Raw genomic sequence first — 21,427 nt, forward strand, 5'->3', positions numbered from 1 at the left:
GTCATAAAAAATTATTTATTGACCTAACTCTACCAGAAATAAATGCATAAAAAATAACTCGGGCTGCGCTGAGGGCGGCTGTATCAAAACTGAATGAATTATGTTGTCCTTGGTGGCTTGGTGCAGGGTTTCCTGAAATAAATGTGTATGGGTTTCTGCTTCTCTGCTGTCCTGTGGCTTTGAATGCCTTAATGGTGAATTGAAGGCAAGGATGGGCTCATGCTGCTTGATTTGACTTTGCTGGGGGGCTTCATTAATGTACAGGTGCTTCGAGCCCCTAAAAAATCTTCGGCTGATACTCTTTGGCTGTTTTTCCTCCTCTGATACTCTTTGACAAAATCTGGGCTGCTACTGTGATGTGCTATGGGTCTAATCACAAATTTATGGCTGCTGTTCGGCCTCTGTCTCTCTGAAACTATCTTTGGTTCCTTCTAAAACCTTTCGCGCAGAAAATGGGTTCTTTTGCGCCTTTTCGGACTTCCTGGGGGCTGTATGATGAAAAGATTCTCTAAAGATTCCCCATTTAGGCCTAAATCGCTCATCAAAAACTGCCTCAAAAACTGATTCCGAGGCTCCAGAGTGCGATTTTTGCCTTCTTCGCGCCAAAAAGTGCTGATGACGTCAGCATGACGTCAGCAGATGGGACTTCATACGGTGGGTGATGTCAGTGATGACGTCAGCATGATGACGTGGTGGGATGACATCATCATGATGACACCATCTTGTACGGACGGTGACGTGGCATGTACGGTGGCAGGACATGTGGCAAGTGACTCAGCGGTACAGTGGCAGGAGGCCACGCCGGCAGATGACATGTCATGGTGACTGGGATATGACGTGGGATGTGACGTGGGATGTGACGTGGGACTTACGTCACAGGGGAGAGCGGTAAGTGGTATTGGGCGCACCACCTTTGGAGGATGGTGGTTTTAGAAGGAGGGGCTCTGCCACACCCTGGGAGGTGACGCGTGGCGGGAGGTACGGCGGCAATACCGCCCATCTCCCGGACGTTAATCATCGGGCGCTTTGGAGATGGGATGGCCTGCCAACCGTAGATCTGCGGGACTGGGGATCAGACGGCTGGCGGGAAGGACGAGGCGACGGCGGGTTAGGGCGGGGAATATACACGGGAATATTCTCATTTTAATAATGCGCGCGGGTGGGTTATGACTTAGGGAATGGCGGGTTATGGGGTTATACACAGGTGGATTAATATTTATAGTTAGGAATTAGGAAAAAGGGGTGGAACATGAGTTTTTGAGGGCGGGTTTAACGATTTAGGCCCAAAACTTAGGATAAGGGGGCAAAAAATGGGTTTTAGGGCTAGGGAAGAGGTTATTAATCTGGCCAAGTGTCAGATTAATCCCTGATATGACTCGGATGGGCTAAAAACAGTCCCAGATGGACTATTTTTCCCCAGACTTATAAAAATATGGCTATATTGCCAGGGAGGGGGTATTTACATAGGGGAGTTTTATGTACATAGTTTTAGTAGGGGAATGGGACAACTGATAGGGAGTTATATAATATTGTTAGTAGTTAATATGGAGATGATAAGCAAGCGCTAAGGTGAGGGACCTTAGGCTAAATTTGGGGAAAAGAACTTGTAAAGAACTGAAATCCTTGAGTGAAGCAGGTCTTCACCAAGGCAAACGGATACGGAGAATGATGGAACTAAGAGGAATCAAGCAGATCTTGACCTCTTTGGGGGAAATTAGTAAGTGACTTGGGGAATAAGAGGAAAGGGGAGTTAGTGATGTCCAGCTTTGATTTCCCTTTGCATGAAAACTACCTGCACTGTGATCTGTAAAGATAGAGCACTTTGTAACACAAAATTGATTATAAATCATCATTCTGCAACCTCACAGCTACCTACCCAGCCTACTTTCCTAACATTTTTTCTTCTTTTTGGTGGGTGCACTTAAACTTGCAGACCCATATTTACCATTTTTCTTTTCTTTTTTCTGATTTCCTATCTAAATCTACACTTATTTCTGCCAAGGGCCCAGATTAAACAGTTGGGTCCCTTTGATTCTCTACCTATCTACAAAATCTGCCAAGATTAAACTGTTTGGTCAGATATTATTCTCTATATTCTAAAACAAGAAATTGAAACCTAGGGAGACCAAGATTAGACTGTTTGGAGCTCCCTTAAATGAAAAACTCTTCAAAACTGGAACAACTCATCAAAATTGGAAACAGCAGTGTTATTTGGACTAGCATACTTCTTGTCACCTTATTTGGTCTCTGTCTGGAAATATGGAACCTTGCAGCATGAAAGATGACATATTTGGCATGTAAAAATGTCAATCATGAAAAATGAAACCCTGTTGCAACAGGAGGCTAACAGTGGCTCCACTTGGGGATGGCTTTTCCTTGTGAAAAGTCAAGAACAGCAGGTCAGACTGCCTTGATCTTCTGTGTTTGCTGTGGTCTGAGAAACTTCATTGTATTGTCTAGTAAAAATGTGAAACTTTTGAGCTATGAACAACCTCCTCTCAACTGGTTATTGTAGTTTGTACAGCAACGCCTGCTTTCTTCTGTGTGCTTGATAATTATGTACAATATTTCTCGAGCATTGTGCCTTTGAGAAACTTGGACCGAAACTGATGTATTCCTTCTGATTCTGCCTTAAGCAAGGGGCTGATATGAATTAAAATATTGCTCTGTTTTAATACTTCTAGATTGGACATTGCAAACAAATTCTTTCTATTACGAAATGCCTGTAGTGTGACATTTTTCTTCCTGCTGTTCTGCTAAAATTGGTGTAGAGAGGGGCCTTTAAAACTGAACTTGCCCTGGCTGTGTCTTCATGAATTTTGCTGCTGATCCTTAAACAATTGGCCTGGTTATATAAACAAAATAAGAACAAAATGTTGATATATACACCAACTATTGTACAACAGATATATACAAAGTTGTGTTGTCTCTCTTTTTACAGTGGATCGTGGTAGTGCTTCAACATACGGCCATTCACGGGGCTTTCTTCAGTGGTGCTGTCTTTTATGGATCTGAGAAAATAAGTGTTATTTCCCTGAACAGCAGAAATAACCAATGGACCTTTCCATAAGAAATCAAACTTTGCATGTTTGCCTTTGTCTTCTCTTCTTGAATCCCATCTTAGAACTTTGTCACCAACATTGAAATCTTCAGCCTTAACTCTCTTATCAAACATCTTTTTAAGCTTTTCTTGCAGAATTTGAACTCTGTCATAAACTTGTTCTCTGGTTTGCTGAAGATGAATTGTCTGATTGATTCTTCTCTGTATATCATTTGGTTCTGCTTGGATTTCCTGTAACAGTTTGATGGTAGGAATGCCCAGGGATGAAGGAAATCTGGCCTCCATGCCATACACTAGCTCATAAAGGCTCATCCCAATAGATCTTTTGCTTGAAAGTCTGTCTGCCCATAGGGCATTTACCAACTTTTTGTGCCAGTTCTTCTTGTTTTTTTCTAGCACCTTCTTTATGATGTTGATAAGGCACTTGTTAGATGATTCGGCTAGACCATTACCTTGAGGGTAATAGGCTGTAGAGTGGCCCAGGGTGATATGATATTTGTGACAGAAATTGATCATCTTTTTGGACTTAAAGGCAGCGGCATTGTCAGTGATAATTTTCTCGGGGCAGCCAAATCTAGAAAGGATATTGCACTCAAGGAATTGGATAATGATGGTATCATTGGCCTGTCTGCAGGGAATGGCTTCGACCCACTTAGTGAAGTAATCAGTGGCTGTAAGGATCCATTTGTGTTGGCCTGAAGAATAGGGATGGATTTCTCCAATGAAGTCAAGACCCCATTGTTGAAAAGGTTTTTCTGTGGAGATTGGTTTAAGGGGCAGGGGCAACAATTTTCTCTTGCCTTCAAATATTTGGCACTTGTGACATGACATGGAAAACTTTTTAACATCTGCAAAAAGGGTGGGCCAATAGAAACCAGCCCTCAAAATTTTATCAGCTGTGGACTTCCAGTAGAGATGTCCTCCACAATCACCTGCATGGAATTCTTTCAAGACATTATTAGTTTCGTTCATGGTTAAACAGTTCAGCAATATACCTTCATGATTTCTCCAAAATAAAGCACCATTTATAACACAAAATTTCAAAGCCTTCATTCTTAAAAATCTTTTCTTTGTTCTGGACAATCCTGGGGGAGCACACAGGTTTAACAATACATAGCAAATATCAGTGTACCAAGGGCATTGTAGAAATATGTCACTGATCTATGGAGTCGCCAGCTCCGATTCATTGTCCAGCTGGTTAATGTCTAAGGCCTGAAAATTCGTTTCGGACATCAGTTTAGCTAAACCTTGTCCTTTTATCAGCTTGGTCGGTTTTATCTCTATGTCATATTCAAGGATACTTGCAATCCACTTACCTCTTTGGCCTTCTAATCCGTCTTGGGTCAAAATGTCTTTTACAGCAGCGTGTGGGACATAGGCAATCACATGTGAATACAATATGTACACTCTAAAATCCTTGATGGCCTTAACAAGTGCGTAGGCCTGTTTTTCCATTATTGGGAACTTCAACGGGGCGTCTCTTAAGGCTCTGCTGAAAAAAGCGATTGGCTTTTCAGCTCCTCGCTCATCCTTTTGCAGAAGGACAGCGGCTATTGTGTGATCTAATGCAAACGAAAATATGATAAAATCTTTGTCAAACTGCGGACTGGTGAGGACGGGGGTTTGGGTTAATGCAGATTTGATACTCTCAAAGGCCTGCTTGGTCTCAAGGGACCATTTCACCTTGGCATCCTTTTTCAGCATGTTGCTTAACAGTCTTATTAATTCGGCCAGATTTGGGATAAACCTCCTTAGGAAGTTGATTTTCCCAAGGAATGCTTGTAGCTCTTTTATGTTTCTCGGATGTGGAATCTGTAAGATGGCTTGGATTCTTTCAGGGTCAATTCTAATTCCGTCTTTTGATATAATGTGGCCAAGTAATTTACCTTCTTCAAGGCCAAAGAGAGACTTCTTGGGGTTCAGGGAAATACCATATTTCCTGCATGTCATGAAAATTTGCCTGAGATGCTTGAGGTGCTCTTCATCGGATTTGGAAAATGGGGTCAAGTCATCAAGGTAAACAACTAGGAAATCATGTATTTCTTTAGCAAATGCAATATCCATTGCTCGTTGAAATGTGGCACCAGCGTTTTTAAGACCGAATGGCATCTTTACATACTTGAACGTTCCCCAGGGTGTGGTAAAGGCAGTTTTGTCTTGGTCATCTAGGTGAACAAGTATCTGGTTGAAACCTGAAAAACCATTTAGCAGAGAGATTCTAGATGACCCCACCACCCTTTGTAAGATGTGGTCCATTTTGGGCAAAGGATAGTGGTCTTTTAAGGAGACTTGATTTAAATTTCTGAGATCTACACAAAGTCTGATCTCACCTGTCTTTTTTCTAGTGGGAACCAAGTTGGAAACCCATTCGGAGAATCTGATGGGTGCTATTATGCCTGCTTCATACATTCTTTTTACTTCCTTCTCAATCAGTGGGAGAAGAACAGGGTTGATTCTTCTAAGTTTCTGTTTGAATGGTTTCTGATTGGGCTTCAAGGGAATCGTGTGTTGTATCACAGAGGTATCATAGGATTTCAGATCCTCATAGCTCCAAGCGAACACATCTTGGAATTATTTGAATAAGTCAATGTACTTGGGCTTTTGATCTGGTGGTAACTTTTTGGACAATTTGATCATTTTCGGTCTTTCTGCCGTCCCAATGTTATGTTCTTCTATTTCAGTGTTTATGGGTTGTAATTTTGGTTTCCTGGGGACATCGTTGGCATCAAACATATCTTCTAGCGGGGTCAGACCAGCAGGCAGAAAGTTATCTTTCAGCTCAATGACCTCTACTTTTGTTTTGTCTGTTTCTTCCAAGTGTATTTGTTTCAGCTGTTGTATGTTTTCTTTGTCAAAAATAGTTGGATTCAGGATTTGCTTGGTTGTGACAATTGTTATAGCTTGCTGATTTTCATTTATTTGTTGTTCTGTATCCGTCATAACATCCATGTCAATATTAATGCCTGAAAATTCATGCTCAAGGGTGAGGAAATTGTTAATCTGGGCATCACTTTCAAATACTTGCCAGTCCTTAACGTTATTGGGGACAGCAGGTCTGTGCTTTATTTCAACTGTGAAGTGGTGGTTGGGGTCGAAAGGAAGCTTACACGTGCTAGCGAAGGTGGCAAGGCTGTGTGCATGAATATTGTGACTTCTTGAAATCTTGGCAAGGTTAAATTCTGTGAATGCATTGAGTATGTTAGTAGCAGCAGTCCTATACGCTCTCATTCTGTTGTCATTGGTAACGAAATTACCTTTCATCTGCTGTATTACTAAATCAGAGTCACCTAGGATAGATACTTTTGCAGCACCTAGAATTTTCAGCAATTTAAGTCCTAAAAGCAGAGCCTCATACTCCGCCATGTTATTTGTGCACTTGAAATTCAGTCTATAGGCATGTCCTTGCACATGGTTATCATGTGTATTGTGAATCCAGATACCTGCCCCTGCTCCTAACTTGTTAACAGAGCCATCAAACTCTAAGTACCAAGTGATTTCTTGCTGGTGGATGTTACTAAGAGTTTCAGCTGTCTCAGGATTGGGCAGATTTGAATCTTCTATTTGGGGATGTTCTTCTAACATGCTGGTTGTGTTAACTGTTGTGACGGTTACATGTGGATGAGCAACCGATTCTTCATTGATGTGTGGTTGCTGTTCTGGAGCTAAAGTCTCATCATTAATGGGAGAATTTGTGTCATCATTAAACAAAATGAAGGAATCCATATCCGAGTGGATTGAGTAAATGGGAAAATTTTCAGGCTTGCTCTCACTACTCACTACATACTTCATGAGCGTCTCTCTGTACAATCTCTTTGATTGCCCGAAAACTGAGATGGTTGCATAGGAAAGGTCTAGTTGAAGGGAACCTTGAAGCTTTTCTCCCCATGATCTTGATAGGAGCATACTGTACTTTGGTGGGATGTTAGCCACAACTACATCCATGAGGATGGTCTTATTAGGATATTGGACTAAGGAGACACACAGATCTTTAATGAGGCCTAAACACTTGACTTGACTCGAGTCAAATGAGTATAAATCTTTGTAAGGTCTTGTAACGTCAAGGTTGAGCTTTTCCATAACTGCTTTGGGCATCAGATTGTGGGAGGCCCCTGAGTCAAACATAGCATTATGTAAAATCTGGTCATGTATATGCAAACTGACATAAAACGGTGGGACTGGTCCTTGTATTGTTTTTCCATTAACTTCTGGACCAAATAGCAGTTCTGGGGAATCATCCAAAACATTTACATCATCTTTGTTTTCTGGGAGTTGAAGTGACCTTTGAATCTGCTGCCTATATACATCATGTTTAGCCAGTTCTGAAAGAGGAACGGCTATCTTGAGTTTTCCTATTTCTGCCTCTAAGTTGAAAGGCTTTTCCAATGGAGTCTTAGTATTGGCATTGGCAGTTTTTTCTTTCTCCTTTGAATTATCAGCGATTTCCTCTTGTTTATCAGCATTATGGGAAATATTCGCTTGCGGCTGTACATTTTCAAGAAAGCTTTTTGGGACGTTTGTTGAATGTTGCTCAGAGGAAAATGGTGGCAAAGGTTGATGAACAGAAGGTTGCGTGCCTGTTATGTCTTCTACAGTCACTTGTTTTGGGTTTGGGACAATCGTATCAGCTGGTTCTGTTATAACAGCTCTATTTTTTATCTTGTTGGGCTGTTTGCCTTCCTTTGTTTTGCTAGGCTCAGATATGTCAATGGTTCTAGTTCTGAGTTTATATTGTCTGTGTACTTCATACATAGCAGTGTCGTAACCCTGTTTAAAATCAAAAGATTCACCAGTTTTAGTGTGAAGTTTATTACAGTCATGCTCATCTTGGTCTTCTTGTGTCAGGAAAGTTTGATGCTCACCCTTTACATCCATTAAATTCATGTGAGTATCATCTATGGGTTGACTAGAAGTGGATCCTTCGATGTAGTTATCTTGAAAAGGGGGTCTTATGTCATGGTCTGAGTTAGACCTGCCAGCGGTTGCATTCTGTGTTTTCCTGAAATTTGGCTTTCTTATGGTATTGGACTGTTGTCCTTCCCAAGATGATTTTCTCTCTACATTTTCTACTCTTTCTCCCAGCCTTTGTAGGCCATTGATAATTGCGTCAAGTTTTTGATCAAAGGCTGAGGGTTCCTCTTTAAAGGTAGTTCTTCTTTCCATTCTAGCTCTGTTTCTCTTGGCGATCAGATTGGCTTCTACGGTAACAACAACATTTTGTGCATCTGCAAGAGTTGCAGGAGCTCTTTCTTTTAATTGGTATGCCATATCAGGGTCAAAACCATCAGGGAACTTGTACAGGGCAAGGTCTGGGGGAGGTCTTAAATTCTGAGGTATTGCATTGTAGACATTATTAAACCTTGCACAGTATTCCAAAACGGTTTCCTGAGGACCTCTTTTAATTGTATCATATTCGGCTAGTATGTGCAAGGGATTTTTCTTCTTCTCCCATCTGTTGGTAAAGGATTGGTAAAGCTCATTTGGGGTGGTTATGGAATTTGCAGCAAGTGATCTGAACCAAGTTCTTACATCACCTGTCAAACTCTGAACAAAAATTCTCATTCTCACGCTATCATCATCTATCTCGTAGTTTTCAAAATAGTCTTGCATCTTTTTGGCATGCTGAATTGCTGTGAAAGGACCAGTGGAATCAAAATATGTGATTTTCGATTGGTAATATTGAGGTAAAGCCCCAACATTAGCAGGTAATTGCAGGGGTGCATATCTATTAGCCATATTGGCCAGGATAACAGGGACAACGGGGATAAATGGACCGACAGGAACAACTGGGATAACAGGGATAACAGGAGTAACTGGTACGGTGGGAACAACGGTAGTGGTAGTAGTAGTATGTGCAACGAATGGGGGTGTGGAAGGAGTACTGTGAGAGGTGGATGATGAATAAGGGGAAGCAGGGGTAGACCGGAATAAAACCTTTACAGGGGTCGGAATATAGTTAGGATGATCTGTTTCAGGACTCAAATCAGCAAAATCTTCCTGTCTTTCTTGCTTCCTAAGGATCTTTGGGATTATGTTAGGGTTTTCAAAAACAGCTGGAGGATCTGGATCTGGGTTTGACCTAGTATATCGTGGATTTCTCTTGGGAGCCAGCTTCTGAACTTGTTTTTTGGTATTTTTCTGGGAATATTTTGTTTAAATAGCGAAAACTGATCAAAATTTGGGACAGCTATTTGTAACTTAAAACTAGCATGAAGATTGACTGAAGCAGCATTTATTTACTTCTGTTAACGATCAACGAGAACAGTTTCAAAGGCTTCCTGGCTGACATTCAGGCTTCATCTGTAGTTTTAAGAGATAAACAGCAGATCTGAAAGTTTGATTTGTGGTCTCAGCGGAACTCTCTCACCTTCTTCGTGAAACTTTGTGAAATTATCTGAGGAAAGTCCCCAGTGGAGTCGCCATTATGTTATCACTCGGGTTGTCCTTGAGTTCCGGAAAGGATACGGCCGAGGTAACCACAGACCAGCTTTAGACTGCAGGTTCTAGCCCACCTGCAGTCAGAGAGGGCTCTCTCTTTCTGATTTAGCTTTGTTTGATAAAGGATTTTAGGCTAGTTATTTAGTTCAAGGGTTTTGTTTGTTTTGGCTGGAAAATTGAAACCTTCAGGTAGAGAGGCAGGTATGGCATGAGTGTTTCAAACCATTGGGCGTGGAGTCGAGGAGGAGGACTGCAGATGTGTTTCTTTGGTCGCAGGACGGACAGATGGAGCAAGGTAGCTGCAACTGAAACAACTTTTTAGGATTTAATGGATGGAATGAATGCTAAGCGAAGAGAGGCAGTTAAGAATCTCTCAAACAACCTAACGAGGGAAGTAACAGAGCGCTACCTAGGGGCAGTAAAGAATCCCTAGATAATTGGCAGACACAGGTGAATCGGGGTAAACATGAGCCAGGAGGAATTCATATTCATAACCAATTCATTCAGATGAAAACATAAAAAAAAAAACAGCAAAAATTGAGCATAGAGTGCTGTTAACAAATTCTAAGCTATTCTTTCTTTCTGCTATTTAGATAGTGGTAAATAATAAACAAAGGTAAGAAGCACTTATTGTTCCAGGTTGCAGCACAAGAATTCCATCTTCAGTCTTCAAAATACATCAACAACACATAAAACAGTCCATTCACTGAACTTTTTGCAATCTTTGATTATAGAAACAGAATCAAGCATACAGTGCGAGTCTCTAGCAGAAATTCTCAATTGACCAACCCTTGAAACAATGTAGAGGGCGGTATATATAGGGAAAAACTCTCTATCTACTGCTTTTATTACAACTTGACCTAATCAGGTCATAAAAAATTATTTATTGACCTAACTCTACCAGAAATAAATGCATAAAAAATAACTCGGGCTGCGCTGAGGGCAACCGTATCAAAACTGAATGAATTATGTTGTCCTTGGTGGCTTGGTGCAGGGTCTCCTGAAATAAATGTGTATGGGTTTCTGCTTCTCTGTTGTCCTGTGGCTTTGAATGCTTTAATGGTGAATTGAAAGCAAGGATGGGCTCATGCTGCTTGATTTGACTTTGCTGGGGGGCTTCATTAATGTACAGGTGCTTCGAGCCCCTAAAAAATCTTCGGCTGATACTCTTTGGCTATTTTTCCTCCTCTGATACTCTTTGACAAAATCTGGGCTGCTGCTGTGATGTGCTGTGGGTCTAATCACAAATTTATGGCCGCTGTTCGGCCTCTGTCTCTCTGAAACTATCTTCGGCTCCTTCTGAAACCTTTCGCGCAGAAAACGGGTCCTTTTGCGCCTTTTCGGACTTCCTGGGGGCTGCATGATGAAAAGATTCTCTAAAGATTCCCCATTTAGGCCTAAATCGCTCATCAAAAACTGCCTCAAAAACTGATTCCGGGGCTCCAGAGTGCGATTTTTTCCTTCTTCGCGCCAAAAAGTGTTGATGACGTCAGCATGACGTCAGCAGATGGGACTTCGTACGGCGGGTGACATCAGTGATGACGTGGCGGGATGACGTCAGCATGATGACGTCATCCTGTACGGACGGTGACGTGGCATGTACGGTGAAGGGACTCGGTGGCAGGACACGTGGCAGGTGACTCAGCGGTACAGTGGCAGGAGGCCACGCAGGCGGATGACGTGTCATGGTGACTGGGCATGGGATGTGACGTGGGATGTGACGTGGGGCTTACGTCACAGGGGAGGGCGGTAAGTGGTATTGGGCGCACCACCTTTGGAGGAGGGCGGTTTTAGAAGGAGGGGCTCCGCCACACCCCAGGAGGTGACGCGTGGCGGGAGGTACGGCGGCAATACCGCCCATCTCCCGGACATTAATCATCGGGCGCTTTGGAGATGGGACGGCCCGCCAACCGTAGATCTGCGGGACTGGGGATCGGACGGCTGGCGGGAAGGACGAGGCGATGGCGGGTTAGGGCGGGGAATATACACGGGAATATTCCCATTTTAATAATGCGCGCGGGTGGGTTATGACTTAGGGAATGGCGGGTTATGGGGTTATACACAGGCGGATTAATATTTACAGTTAGGACTTAGGAAAAAGGGGTGGAACGTGAGTTTTTGAGGGCGGGTTTAACGATTTAGGCCCAAAACTTAGGATAAGGGGGCAAAAAATGGGTTTTAGGGCTAGGGAAGAGGTTATTAATCTGGCCAAGTGTCAGATTAATCCCTGATATGACTCGGATGGGCTAAAAACAGTCCTAGATGGACTATTTTTCCCCAGACTTATAAAAATATGGCTATATTGCCAGGGAGGGGGTATTTACATAGGGGAGTTTTATGTACATAGTTTTAGTAGGGGAATGGGACAACTGATAGGGAGTTATATAATACTGTTCGTAGTTAATATGGAGATGATAAGCAAGCGCTAAGTGAGGGACCTTAGGCTAAATTTGGGGAAAAGAACTTGTAAAGAACTGAAATCCTTGAGTGAAGCAGGTCTTCACCAAGGCAAACGGATACGGAGAATGATGGAACTAAGAGGAATCAAGCAGATATTGACCTCTTTGGGGGAAATTAGTAAGTGACTTGGGGAATAAGAGGAAAGGGGAGTTAGTGATGTCCAGCTTTGATTTCCCTTTGCATGAAAACTGCCTGCACTGTGATCTGTAAAGATAGAGCACTTTGTAACACAAAATTGATTATAAATCATCATTCTGCAACCTCACAGCTACCTACCCAGCCTACTTTCCTAACATTTTTTCTTCTTTTTGGTGGGTGCACTTAAACTTGCAGACCCATATTTACCATTTTTCTTTTCTTTTTTCTGATTTCCTATCTAAATCTACACTTATTTTTGCCAAGGGCCCAGATTAAACAGTTGGGTCCCTTTGATTCTCTACCTATCTACAAAATATGCCAAGATTAAACTGTTTGGTCAGATATTATTCTCTATATTCTAAAACAAGAAATTGAAACCTAGGGAGACCAAGATTAGACTGTTTGGACCTCCCTTAAATGAAAAACTCTTCAAAACTGGAACAACTCATCAAAATTGGAAATAGCAGTGTTATTTGGACTAGCATACTTCTTGTCACCTTCTTTGGTCTCTGTCTGGAAATATGGAACCTTGCAGCATGAAAGATGACATATTTGGCATGTAAAAATGTCAATCATGAAAAATGAAACCCTGTTGCAACAGGAGGCTAACAATATGTACACAATACTACATACACAACGTTACACATCACCATAGGTACAATCACTGAATATACAACATGCACAACATATACATAATAATAGCACCACACATCCAAAACCATACTACCTCTACCAAGCAACATTGCTTCCAATGTCCATCCACCATCCATGCTTATCCTAGCATGCCGCAAAGTACATTGTTTTCATTACGTTGATGTATCCTTCAACCTTACCTGTCATAATATAAACATAGGCATAATACAAGCATACAATATCAATTCATATCGACATGATACTGACCTCAAATATTGGTCATGACTACTCTTCCCACTTGATTCCTCATAAATCAAGAACCTCTTCATGTCATTCACCTGCATAAGCAATCATTCCTCCACAAGAATGATTCCTAACGACCCTGTCAAGCAACGATATGCATAAAAATAAAAATAAAAATAAAAAAATAAACATGATCTTGTCAAACAACGACATACATACATACATACATATATACATGCATATATATAAGCATTATAATAAACATGATTACAAAATAATTACCAAATATCATAAGGTGAAGGTTAACAGAACTCCCTTTATTCATGCACAACATTGAGAACAACATTTCTCAAGATAGCCAAGGAATTTGACACCTCAAGTCCATTAACTTTACCATTCCTATTACCTTTCCAATGACTATCCTGACATCGTCCATTTACACCAATGGACCCAACCAATCCAATTGGTTGTCATACTCTTGCCTTCAACTGCCCTTATACATGCACTAATATTTGTCTGGGCCTTACATCACTTGTTGGGTATCACACAACTCTCCCCGAACTCAATTAAATTTCCTCTTTCCAAAACCAATTCCCAAGACTCAAAACATAAAAGGCAAGACAAGAAACAAACAAGAAGGAAACCATGAAAATCAATAACAATACAACACCACAAACAAAGTGGCAAGGCCTTGCACTAGACATAAACAAAACCACAAATCAAACTCAACAAATCACAAAATACCAAAAGCACAATACTAACAATAGACACCATGACTCAATCCCATGGTTCCCAAGGAAAGCTCAACCTAAGCCTTCTTCAAGATTTCATGGCAACCTCTCTTGCCATGCAACTCCCTGCATCAAATTACCATAAACACATAATTGTCAGTGTATAAATAAATATAAAAATATACCAGTTAGCTTACCTTGTTATGCCAAGCATGTTGCCTTGTAGCTGAACACATTTGTGCCATGTCTCAAGGGACTCCAATTCCCTTGATAGATCTAGCTATAACTAGACACTGGCTGCTATACCTGTCAAATGCAGGTCCATGAATATAGCACCTATCCACATAATTTCAGACAAATTAGGGTTTAGAAGAATTTCTTTATACAAAGCACTCATTCATTTGGAATTGTGATTTCCAAACATAGCCAGAGGAACTCTCACCCAATTCCTTTCTTTAACCTTTACCTTGCTGCAACTAAGTCTTACTATGTACTGTCACATCACCTAATGGATAATTATATAAGCACATCAACTATTACCTTGTCATGCTAATACCAAGCATGTTTCCTACAACTTTTCACACATGTCGACCACATGTTCCAAGGATCATGGCAACATATCTACTAATTTGAAATCAACCTTTACCAAGACTAACAATCACGTAATAATCCATAGTCAACTCATAGTCATTAGACATAATGCTACAACTATCACCTACTTACACTCAAGTACATATGAACTCTCTCAATACATATTTGTTAGTACAATCATCTTAAAACAAGATCATTTGAACACATACTCATATTATGCAATTCATCAAACATTCAACCAATTTTCAAACATGCCACGTTAAATAAATCAACTAGATGACATAATAGACCCCAAACACTCAAACACAAAATATACAACATAATCAATAGTCAAGCACGAAATATACAACATAATCAATAATACCTTAATGTATCTCAGGGGAGGCTATCTTATCTGCACAATCAATCTAGATTAGTATGACATAATATCACAATATGTTAACTCATACTTGAATGTCATAACCCTCACCATTTGCATAGACCAATCCAAATTAGTATGATACATATAACATCAAGAACATAAGGTAATAACCCCAATCATCAAGTTACTAGCATATAACAACAAGTTATATATCATGTTCATCAACGACATATAACCTAATCATAAAGATAACTATCATATAAAAACAACAAGTTAACCTATAAAATATTCATCAACAACATATAACAAAATCATCAAGTTATCTAGCATAAAACAACAATAGCAATGCATACAACCACAGGTTACTATCATTCATGTCTACTGGGAACGGGTTCCAGGGCAAGACTCTCCCAGAGTTGGGAATTCCCTAGGCTAAGCTGGTAGATGTGAGGGTTCAGAAGCACGCTGCTGGAGTGCGCGACGCATGAACTAAATTGGCAAATGTTCAGCTGGAGCTGAACCTCAAAATTGGAGAGTTGTAGTTGAAGGCCCAGCCTTCGCCTACACCAGAGATCACAGAGCAGCGCGAGACCGTTGTGAAAGACACAATAGCAATAGTAGAGAGCGTAGTGAAGGACTGTACCACGCTCTTCAAAAAGTCGCTTGAGGTAGTCACCTACCAGCAAGAAGATCCTATTGTACAGCGGGTGACAGAAGCGCAGGAGCTGCAGCGGCGCTATGACGAATTCAAAGCGACAGCGCACAATGTCGCCATCATGCAAAAGTTAGCTAAGCTACAGGAGGTCAAGGCGTTGAAAGAGTAGGTAGATGCAGCTTAGCACAAGGAAGCCTGCTGAAGGCTCGCTTGAAGCCTTGGCTGGACGATGCCTACTTGATCACGGCCACTATTGAAGGCAAGCTGACTAGTCTGCAAGAGACTCAACAGAAGATTCAATCAGACAGAACGGGTGTTTTCGGGAAAAGTGTCTATTCAGAACGACCCTATCCCACAGGGTTGTGACAGAGACCTCAGAAACAAACAAGGAAAACTACTCTTGTATTCTTCTTTATGAACTATAAACGAAGATGATTAAGATGAACCGACCTGTGTCTTGCGCTAGTTGTTCGATCCAATCTATCTTCTCTTTGCTAGCTTCCACCGATCTGCTCCCTCACTTGCCCAGCATCACCAAGTTCCTGCAAGTTCACAGAAGAGAGAAACTACACAAAGACATAGATTTATGTTCATAAAAAACTTAGGATCAGATTTAAGCTAAACATACAAATATAACACACATCAGATATACAAGCATGTAGGAGAAACTCAAGTAGTTTTATTGATAAAACAAGAAGATCCAGGAGGAGTTACAACCGATGAGTCCTGATCCAGCATCAGCCTCCCAGCATAGAATCCCTTCTTCACCTCCAACAAAGCATAAATCACCCAATACTCTGATATCAATCACAAAACCAACAGCAATTCTCTGCAATGTACAAAATTCCAGCCTCTGGATCTCTTGGTGAGGGATCCATATATAGATGTATGCAAAGAGGATGAGTCATCCCATGAGTTGATTAGTGGCTTCTCTCTGTCAGTTCTTGCTTCCACTTGGAGACTGAAAGCCTCTTACTCATCACTGGTCGAATTCAGTGAGGCAAGTGTCATTGGAGAAGATTCTGGAAACTTTCATTGTCTCTCCACCTCGCGGAATGACTCTGCCACTTGTCATTTCCCGCTCAACGCACCCTCGTAGTGCATTCAAGTGCGTTGCAATGCACCTATCCAGTGTATTTGGGTGCTTTGCAACGCAGCTAGCTAGTGGAGCATCTGAATTGATCCTGATTTGACTAGTTTTGAGCAGTTTCTGGTGGAGAACTTCTGGGAGAAGCTGTAATTTGTTGACCTTGTTTCTTTAGGAGCTGGAACAACACTTTTAGGGACTTAGGATCCCTTGGTTTATGGACATTTCATGCTTATAGCTGTAAGGCACAAAAATGTCTATAACAGTTGCCCCCTAAAGTATGAGGCTGTTTATCGGGTGAAATGCTTTATTAGGAGGATCCGAAGTTCTTCTGATGCTGGGGAGGAGACCTGTAATAAGATACAATACAATACATTATCTTCATACTGTTTTCATGATCTAGCTGAGGTGGGCATTCCCATGCTCAGCTTTATAAATTCATTTTTATGTACATAGGACAGACAATCGTCTGATGGTAGACTGATGATTCTGGTGAAGTCATCATCCCTTTTGGTAGGATGATTATCTGTGCTGCAATGCTGTACATTTCAATGTTTTTATTTTTCCTGAATATATATCGCAGCCCGGATGGATGAAACTAGATCCGGGGTCTTCAATCTCGTCCGATCTTCACTCTAAGTACAAGTCGATCCATGTGAGAAATGTTTTGAAGTCGAACATGGAAAGACATCGCTTGATTGCCAGTCAATGATGTAAATTGTTAACAAGCGCGAGAGGAATCACCGATAATGATAATGACCCTCAAGGTACTGCAGTACAATTCACGTGGTGTGAATAAAGGACTTGGCGTCGAACACCATGAAAAATCTTTCGGTCGAAGGTCATTGATGTATACCTGTCACCGGAAGTGAGAAACTTGCCATTGAGGCATGCAAGCTTCAAAGTACTGAAGGGGTGTTCCTAGATCAACTTCTTGGATAATGAGCTGATGTCAACAAGAAGCGATCCGTCAAAGGAGGGCCTTAATGAATCCCACATCAATGACACGGAACGAAGCAAATGATTTTGATGGAGGTGAAAACGATCTGGTGACATACGGTTCAGGGTGGCGGTCATGAAAGAGTGAAGTATAATGTATGGTAGTGGATGGGACACGGGTGACTTCTCTGGATGACTTCTCTTGAACATGTCGGCGACACTTGTGTGATGGATCGGTAGCATTTACCCCAAATGTGGATGGTATGGCGTGACCATGGTGATGTGACCGGTGAATGAAACAACCCAACCCGACTCTGGCACGGAGTGGAAGTGTCATGTTCAAGAGCGACTTGCTACCAATAAAGTTTCCTTGAGTTTTCTTCCCAATTTTTCCCCAGTCATCTCTGACCAGTACCTCTTCATTTTTGTCAAGCTTGAGGAGGATAACATATGCTTGTTCTATAATTTGCCCTTCGAGCAAACCCATCGCTATGTTTTAACGAGCCTAGCGATAGTGAAACTCGTTCTCGTCTAAAGACAAGTTTGTCGCTATTAATCTTTTTAACGAGTCTAACGACAAAGATAACTCGGTCCTTTTCCTTTTTAGGGAGTCTGAAAAGGTACGTAAAGATAACTCCGGAATTCCTTTTTCATCATCTAATCCCTTAAGTCCGAAAAAGTATAAAACAATACAGAAGGGATGAATTTTCGATAATTTTAACGAGCCGAATAAGACAAGCGCTCGATCTTTTTGTGAAATAATCCCTCAGGTCCAAAAAGATTAAAATCTAGAGGAGGGATAGCACTTCTGGTCGCTTTAACGAGTTGGAAGGCCAAAACTCGGCAATCTTTTCATATTTTACGAGTCAGATGAAAAGAGCTTAAAGAAGACTCGTCTTTTGAGGAACAAGTGATAAAATGGGTAGCAGTTGATTCCAGGTAAGGTTTGGAATTCTCCAATCACGGCAGTGTCACAAGGATGGCTAGTGAAATCACTCTTCGCAGCTGTTCCTCAAAATGGGTAAACAATCAAATGGAGGTGAATGATCGGCCAATGGAAAAGTGGAGGTGACGGTGCAAACACGACCAAGGCTTTAATGGCTGAAATCTTCATTCACGGTGGTTATTTACCGGGGAATAGTTCATTTTTTAATGAGCTTAAACGCGGGTGGAAACATTTGCTCATGTCTTATGTTTATTTTTTAACGAGCTTGAACTATGTGCTAAAACTGCTCGATGAGATGGTCTTGTTTTGATTTTTTACCATAAACAGCTTCGTCTTTTCGAAGATAGTACTGTATTTTCAACTGCTTCATCAAACTAGTTAGAAATGAACAACATTTGCCTGAAAATGAGATTAAAACGCTAATATTTTACTTTGAACTACGTCAAAATCAATTAAAAAGTGCTTTTACCTCTCATTTTACCATTTCATTTGAACTTGGTTTGTTGGAGCTTTGGAGGTGCCTTTTCCCCCTTGATTTTCATCAGCTGATTTCAGGAGATTCTGTGGACGATTCTCGGCGTCGTTTGGATCAGGTAGGAGCTAAACCCGAGCTCTTTCATTTCATGGTTTCCTTTTTGCATTCTGTGCTTCATTCTCTGTTTTTCTGAGCCCCGGGGGTTTGATGGGTTCGTTCTGTCATCAACGCACCCTAAGTACATCGAAACCTGCGTTGAATGTTGGCCAACATGAAGGCAGTTTGACATTCAACGCAGGTGGAACCCTGCTGCAGGTGCGTTGGGCACAGAAAAAGAATTTGTTGCACAGTTCTTTATGGAATTTTTACCTGTTTCTCATCAGAATCAGGATCTAATCTCCTCTCTTGTTTGTTTTTGCAGAGATATTGGAGCAAAATGACCCTTACATGGCGAGAATGAGAACATGAAGAAGAGGACATGATTGCCCTACATGATCCTGTTACAGTGAACGCGCTGCGGAACTGTGGCTTGCTGAAGTTCTTCCGCATCTCTAGCATGAGACAGCAGATCAACCTGCTGCAGTATTTTCTCGATTCTTGGGATCCTATCAACCAATTTTTCCAGATTAGGGGCAAATCTATCCCCTTGACTGCAGTAGACATTTACTTCTTGACTGGCTTGTCGAGGCGGGGTGCCCCCATCTCTTTGTCAGGTTCGGCCCGAGGAAGTGACTCTGTGAGAGATTATGTCCGCCAGTATTGCAGGGAAGGATCTCAGCCGAGTAAAGACGGCAAGATCATCATCCGTGATGTCACTGACAGGTCCCTTAGGTCTATCCTGTTTACTTTTGGTAGGATGGCCGGTAGTGCGTCTCTTCACGTAGCCAACAAATCCTATATGCAGCATACCTTGGAATGCCTCCAACCGAAAATATTCAACTGGTGCGATGCAGTACTTCTTGTGATGAAAAGTCAGTTGACCAAGATAAAGGACGGGAGGTTGAAGAACTTTGGGTTCGGTTCTATTTTGACCGCCTTTGCCTTGGAGAAGATACCACTGATGCAGCCGCAGTACATTGCACTTGACTTACCTTCTCCTACTGAACCACGGATGCAGAGATGGGTTGACCATATGTCTAGGCATGCTGGTCAATCTCAAATTTTGTTTTCTGATACCTTCTTCAGGTGGTTTGATCGTCAGGAGATGGTTTATGCCGAGTATCCATATGCTGGCATGGACTTCCGGGGTGATCCAGATTTAGTACTGTCGAATGGCGAGCAGTGGGGCGCTATTGGTAAAATCTTTGACCATATCACTGTTTACTATTTTTATTTATAATGTCCTTGTGCTTTATTCTATCAAGACTTTAATCAAACTCATGTGTACATGCAGATGTTGGTCCTGTTCGTCCAGTAGTTCGCCTGAGAGTGTCAGCCGTTGCCCCAGCAGGAGAGGCTGCCGGGAGGGTTATTCTTCGTGACCTTGATGTGGCCGAGACTCTCACAGCTGTGCAGGAGCAGGTTGAGAGCCTTACTCTCGGTATTCCAGATGTGAGGATCGACGAGCTACCTTTGCAGTTACAGCGGCATACTACTGGTGTGCCCAGACGATGGACTCGTCTCTTACGCATGATTGCACAGGCTGTGACTTGCTATCACGAGCATCACTAGACTAGGGTGCCCCCTAGCATTTTGAGTTTTGGGTCGTGTGACCGATTTTGTCTTGGTTAGAACATTATGTGTAAACCATAAACATCTATATATGTATTTTTGATTTTCGGAGTTTATTCTGGTTGAGTTATGTGACCCACATGTAAAACATTGATGGTGTGTTTCTTTTTATAAATGTTGCAAATGTCTATATAACACATAGTTCGCTAATGAGTCGGTTAATGTGTTTAAGTTTCTGGAAATATGCTGGTATTGAATAAGATCAAATTGTCTTTCCAAAATCTTAACCTTTAGGAACATGCGATAAATAGCTGGGTTTCGGACGGAATATATACCATTGAGTTGCAGTATTACGAGCTGTGAGTCTAGCCTGATGATTAGCCGGCGTATACCATGAGTGATGGCATCAGAGAGAAGTTCTATCAATGCACTATATTCAGCGATATTGTTTGTTGATTGACCAATACATACACCTCTGAAACTTACTAACTCGCCGCTTGGATCAAAAATGGCCCAGGCTGCGGAGGACAGGTTCCGCGAACTACGACTTGCTCCGTTGGCATATCCAACACATGGTTCCAATGGGTTTGACATCTGCAATAAATGTAAAAAGGTGGATTACTCGACCAGAACAAACACTCTTAGCGAAAACAAAAATATAACAAAAGCACATTGGTTACTACTAGGCGTAGTAACGCTTGAGGTACAACCCATTACGGGGTTGTGCCAGTGGAATCCCGTCGTAATCCATCAACTCATAGGCTCCTTTCGCTAACACTCATTTAACAATATAGGGGCCCATCCATAAAGAGTTAAATTTACCTGCTCCCAACTTATCGGATTCTTGGTCGTAAAGCAGGACCAAGTCACCTTCCGAGAAGACACGGGGTTTGACATTTTTGTCAAACTGCGCCTTGACTCGTTTCTTATGGGCTTCGTTGGCCAACGTGGCGTCACGACGGGTTTCATCCAATTGGATTAATTCCAAGAAACGAGCTTCT

Source organism: Pinus tabuliformis, chromosome 2_2 (genome assembly GCF_031772625.1).
Source record: "Pinus tabuliformis cultivar Carrire ecotype Pingquan chromosome 2_2, CPIR1, whole genome shotgun sequence".
NCBI classification, from domain to species: Eukaryota; Viridiplantae; Streptophyta; class Pinopsida; order Pinales; family Pinaceae; genus Pinus; species Pinus tabuliformis.